Source organism: Galeopterus variegatus, unplaced genomic scaffold, assembly GCF_000696425.1.
Source record: "Galeopterus variegatus unplaced genomic scaffold, G_variegatus-3.0.2 Scaffold12001, whole genome shotgun sequence".
Lineage (NCBI taxonomy): Eukaryota > Metazoa > Chordata > Mammalia > Dermoptera > Cynocephalidae > Galeopterus > Galeopterus variegatus.
The window spans coordinates 25,300-31,209 of record NW_007738112.1 but is presented as its reverse complement, the minus strand read 5'-3'; the positions used below and the strand labels follow the sequence as shown (position 1 = coordinate 31,209).

General features: G+C 37.3%; 1 pseudogene; it reads left to right on the top strand.

Moving 5' to 3' along the window:
• Positions 1-4,280: 4,280 nt before the first annotated feature.
• LOC103610906 lies at positions 4,281-4,705 on the top strand (annotated as a pseudogene).
• Positions 4,706-5,910: the final 1,205 nt, after the last annotated feature.

The following is a 5,910-nucleotide window of genomic DNA, read 5'->3' as shown; positions in this document are numbered from 1 at the left end:
AATTAAGCAGAAATCTTGGGATTGAAGAATTCATTGAATGAAATAAAAAATACATCTGAGGGCCGGCCCTGTGGTGCACTCGGGAGAGTGCAGCTCTTGGGTGCACGGCGGCGCTCCCGCCGCGGGTTCGGATCCTGTATAGGGATGGCTAGTGTGCTCACTGGCTGAGCGCGGTGCGGGCGACACCAAACCAAGGGTTGCAATCCCCTTACCGGTCACAAAAAAGACAAAAAAAATACATCTGAGTCTCAACAGACTAGATCATGAAGACAGCAGTTTTTAAATAACACAGGAAGACAAAAAAAAAAGAAAAAGAATAGAAAAGAATGAACAAAGCTTAGAATATCTATGGGATACTGTTTAGCCAAAAATATTAGAATTATAGGCATTCCAGAAGGAGAAGAAAACAAAAAATATATTGAAAAGATATTTAACAAAATAATAGCTACAAACTTTCCTAGTCTTGTGAAAGATGTGAACATCCAAATCCTGAAAGCTCAAGTGTCCCCAAATAGATTCAACCCAAATAGGTAATCTCCAAGACACATTGTAGTCAACTATCCAAAGTTAAAGACAGAATTCTAAAAACAGCAAGAGAAAAACATCAAGTCACTTATAAAGGAATCCCCATTAGACTAACAGCAGACTTCTGAGTAGAAACCCTAAAAGCAAAGAGAGAATAGGATGATATATTCAAAGTACTGAAAGAAAAAAACTGCCAGCCAAGAATATTATACTCAGCAAAGCTATCTTTCAGAAATGAAGGAGAAGTAAAGCCTTTCTCCGATAAGCAAAAATTAAGGGAATTCATCACCACTAGACCAGCCTTACCAGAAATGCTTAAGGGAGTCCTACATCTAGAAGAGAAAGAACAATCACAAACATGAAAATACCTGAAAATATAAAACTTATTGGAAGAGTAGATAGACAAAGAGAAAGAAATCAAACCTTATCAATACAGAAAACCACCAAACCACAAGGATAAACATTAGGAGAGGAAGAAAGGAACAAAGGATACACAAAATGATTGGAAAATAATCAATAAAATGACAGGAGTAAGACCTCACATATCAATAATAACTTTGAATGTAAATGGATTAAATGCTCTGATTAAAAGACATATGCTACCTACAAGAAACACACCTTACCTACAAAGACACACTTAGACTGAAAGTGAAGGGAAGGAAAAAGATATTCCATCCAAATGGAAAACAAAAGTGAGCAGGATTAGCTATAATTAGATAAAACAGACTTTAAATCAAAATCTGTACTAAGAGACAAAGAGGGACACTGTATAATGATAAAGGGATCATTACAGCTAGAAGATAAAACAATTATAAATATATATGCACCCAACATCAGAGCACCCAGATATCTAAAGCAAATATTATCAGATCTAAAGGGAGAGATAGACACCAACACAATAATAGTTGGGGACATTTACAACCCACTCTCAGCACTGGACAGATCATTGAGACAGAAAATCAACAAGGAAACATAGGATTTAAATGGCACCATAGACCAGATGGAACTAACATATACAGAGCATTTCACCCAACAGCTGCAGAATACACATTCTTTTCATCAGCACATGGAACAGTCTCCAGGACTGATCATATGTTGAGCCACAAAATAAGTCTCAACAAGTTCAAAAAAAATCAAAATCATGTCAAATATTTTTTCTGACCATAATGGAATAAAACTAGATATCAATAACAACAGGAACTTTCAAAACTACACAAATATGTGGAAATTAAACAACATGCTCTTGAGCAACTAATGGGTCAAAGAGATTAAGAAGGAAATCAAAAACTCTTGAAACTAATGAAGACAGAAATACAACATACCAAAACTTATGGGATACAGCCAAGGCAGTATTAAGAGGAAAGTTCATAACAATAATTGCCTACATCAAAAACAAAGAAAAATTTCAAATAAACAGCCTAACAATGCACCTGAAGGAAGGAACTACAAAAGCAGGAACCAAATAAACCCACAATAAGTAGAAGAAAAGAAATAACAAAAATTACAATAGAAATAAATGAAATTGAGACTAAAAATACAATACAAAAAAATTGATCAAATGAAAAGCTGGTTCTTTGAAAAAATAAACAAAACTGACAAAACATTAGCCAGACTAGCCAAGAAAAAAAAAAGACCTAAATAAATAAAATCAGGAATGCAACTGGAGACATTACAACAGATAGCACTGAAATACAAAGGATCATCAGAGACTATTATGAACAACTATATGCCAATAAGTATGAAAACCAAGAGGAAATGGGCAAATCCATGGACACATGGGACCTACCAAGACTGAACCAAGAACAAATAGAAAGTCTAAATAGACCAGTAACAAGTAACAAGATAGAATCAGTAATAAAAAGTCTCCCAATAAAGAAAAGCCAAGGACCAGATGACTTTACTGCTGAATTCTACCAAACATTTAAAGAACTAATACCAATACCTCTTAATCTTTTTCAAAAAAATGAGGTGGATGGGATTCTTCCAAACTCATACTTGGAAGCCAGCATTACCCTGATACCAAAACCAGGCAAGGACACAGACACATACAAAAAAAAGAAAAGAAAAAAAAACTACAGGCCACTATCCCTAATGAACGCGCATGCAAAAATCCTCAATAAAACACCAGTAAACCAAATCCAATAGCACATTGAAAAGATTATACACCATGATCAAGTGGGATTTATCCCAGGGATGCAAAGATGGTTCAACATACACAAATCAATAAACGTAATACATCACATCAACAGAATGATGCAGAAAAAGCATTTGATAAAATTCATTATCCCTTCAAGATAAAGACTCTAAACAGATTAGGTATAGAAGGAAAGTATCTTAATACAGTAAAGGCCATATATGACAAACCCACAGCTAACATCATACAGAACAGGGAAAAGCTGAAAGCTTTCCCCCTTAGAACTGGAACAAGACAAGGATGCCCACTCTCACCATTTCTATTCAACATAGTACTGGAATTCCTAGCCAGAGTAATTAGGCAAGACAAAGAAATAAAGGGCATTCAAATTAGGAAGGAGGAAGTTATGTTGTCCCTGTTTGCAGATGACATGATTTTACACAGAGAGAAGAAACCTAAAGACTCTACCAAAAAACTCCTAGACATGATAAACAAATTCAGTAAAGTTGCAGGATACAAAATCAACATAAAAAGTCAGTAGCGGGCCGGCCCGTGGCTCACTCGGTAGAGTGCGGTGCTAATAACACCAAGGCCCCAGGTTCGGATCCCACATAGGTATGGCCGGTTCGCTCACTGGCTGAGTGTGGTGCTGACAACACCAAGTCAAGGGTTAAGATCCCCTTACCGGTCATCTTTTAAAAAAAAAAAAAAAAAGTCAGTAGCATTTCTATACACAAACAAGAAACTAGCAGAAAAAGAAATCAAAAAAGCTATACCATTTATAATAGCAACAAATAAAATAAAATAAAATACCTAGGAATAAATTTAACCAAGGAAGTGAAAGATCTCTACAATGAAAACTATAAAACACTGATTAAATAAATTAAAGACACCAAAAAATGGAAAGACATCCCATGCTCATGGATTGGAAGAATCAATCATGTCAAAATGACCATACTACCCAAAGTGACCTACAGATTCAATGCAATCCCCATCAAATTACCAATGACATACTTCACAGAAATAGGAAAACAATCAGAAATTTATATGGAACAAGAGACCCCAAATAGCCAAAGCAATCCTGAACAAAAAGAACAAAGTGGAGGGCATCACACTCCCTGACTTCAAAATATACTACAAAACTACAGTAATCAAAACAGCATGGCACTGGCACAGAAACAGACACATAGACCAATGGAACAGAATAGAGAATTCAGAAGTAAATCCATGTACCTACAGCCAACTGATTTTTACACAGGAACCAAGAACATACATTGGGGAAAGGACAGTCTCTTCAGTAAATGGTGCTGGAAACATTGGAGATCCATATGCAGAAGAATAAAACTAGATCCCTATCTCTCACCATACTCCAAAATCAACTCTAAATGGATTAAAGACTTAAATGTAAGACCTGAAACTACAAAACTTCTAGAAGAAAACATAGGTGAAACACTTCAAGACATAGGTCTGGGTAAAGACTTTATGAGTAATACTTGAGAAGTACAAGGATCAATCTTTCAATTGTGTTCCCAGCTGCCAACACACCACCATTGCTCTCTAACGCCAGCACCGCTTCTTGCTCACCATGGAGAAGGGGGGTAAGTAAGGTGGTTTCTATACCATGGATCGTACAAAGCAGACTGCCCGCAAATCGACCGGTGGTAAAGCACCCAGGAAACAACTGGCTACAAAAGCTGCTTGCAAGAGTGCACACTCTACTGGAGGGGTGAAGAAACCTCATCATTACAGGCCTGATACTGTGGCACTCCGTGAAATTAGACGTTATCAGAAGTCCACTGAACTTCTGATTCGCAAACTCCCCTTCCAGCATCTGGTGCAAAAAACTTCAAAACAGGACTTGCTCAGGACTTCAAAACAGATCTGCGTTTCCAGAGTGCCGCTATTGGTGCTTTGCAGGAAGCAAGTGAGGCCTATCTGGTTAGCCTTTTCCGAGATATCAACCTGTGTGCTATCCATGCCAAACGTGCAACAATTACAGCAAAAGACATTGAGCTAGCATACCACATATGTGGAGAACATGCTTAAGAATCCACTATGATGGGAAACATTTCATTCTCAAAAAAAATGTCCTCTTCTTCCTGATATTGGTAGCTCTGAATGTTAGATTTTTTTTCCCCATGGGGTCAAAAGGTACCTAAGTATATGGTTGCAAGTGAAATAATAGGGGACGGAAATCAGGTGTTGGCAGGTTTTCCATTTTCATTTGTGCATGAATTTTTAATATAAATGCTGGGACGTAAAACGTTAATGCAAGTCAAAATGTTTCAGTGAACAAGTTTCAGCAGTTCAGCTTTATAACAATTATAAAAAAACCTGTTAAATTTTTCTGGACAATGCCGGCATTTGGATTTTTTACAAACAAATAAATTTCTTATTGACGGCAACTAAATGGTGTTTGTAGCAATTTTATCGTACAGTAGATTCCATCCATTTACTATGCTTTTCTGAGTTGTCCTACATGCGAGTACATGTTTTTAATGTTGTCTGTCTTCTGTGCTGTTCCTGTAAGTTTGCTATGAAAATATATTAAACCATAAGAAAAAAAAAAAAGAAGTACGAGGAACCAAAGCAAAAATTAAGAAATGGGATTATATCAAACTAAAAAGCTTCTGTATGGCAAAGAAAACAATCAATAGAGCAAAGAGACAACCTGCAGAATGGGAGAAAATATTTGCAAACTATACATCCAACAAGGGATTAATATCCAGAATTTACAAAGAACTCAAACAACTCAGTAGTAAAAAAACAAATAATGTGATTAAAAATTGGGCAAAGGCCTGGCGTGGTGGTGCGCGCCTGTAGTCCCAGCTACTCGGGAGGCTGAGGCTGGAGGATCACTTGAGCACAGAGCTCTGGGCTGTAGTGCGCTATGCTGATGGGGTGTCCACAGTAAGTTGAGTATCAATATGGTGACCTCCCAGGAATGGGGGTACCACCAGGTTGCCTAAGGAAGGGTGAACTGGCCCAGGTTGGAAACGGAGCAGATCAAAAATTGGGCAAAGGAACTGAATAGACACTTCTCAAAGAAAGACACACAAATGGGCAACAGGTACATAAAAAAATGCTCAACATCACTCATCATCAGGGAAGTGCAAATCAAAACCACACTGAGTTATCATCTCACCCGAGTTAGACTGGCTATTATCAAAAAGCCAGAGAATAACAAATGCTGGTGAGGATGCGGAGAAAGGGGAACTCTAATACATTGTTGGTGGGAATGTAAATTAATA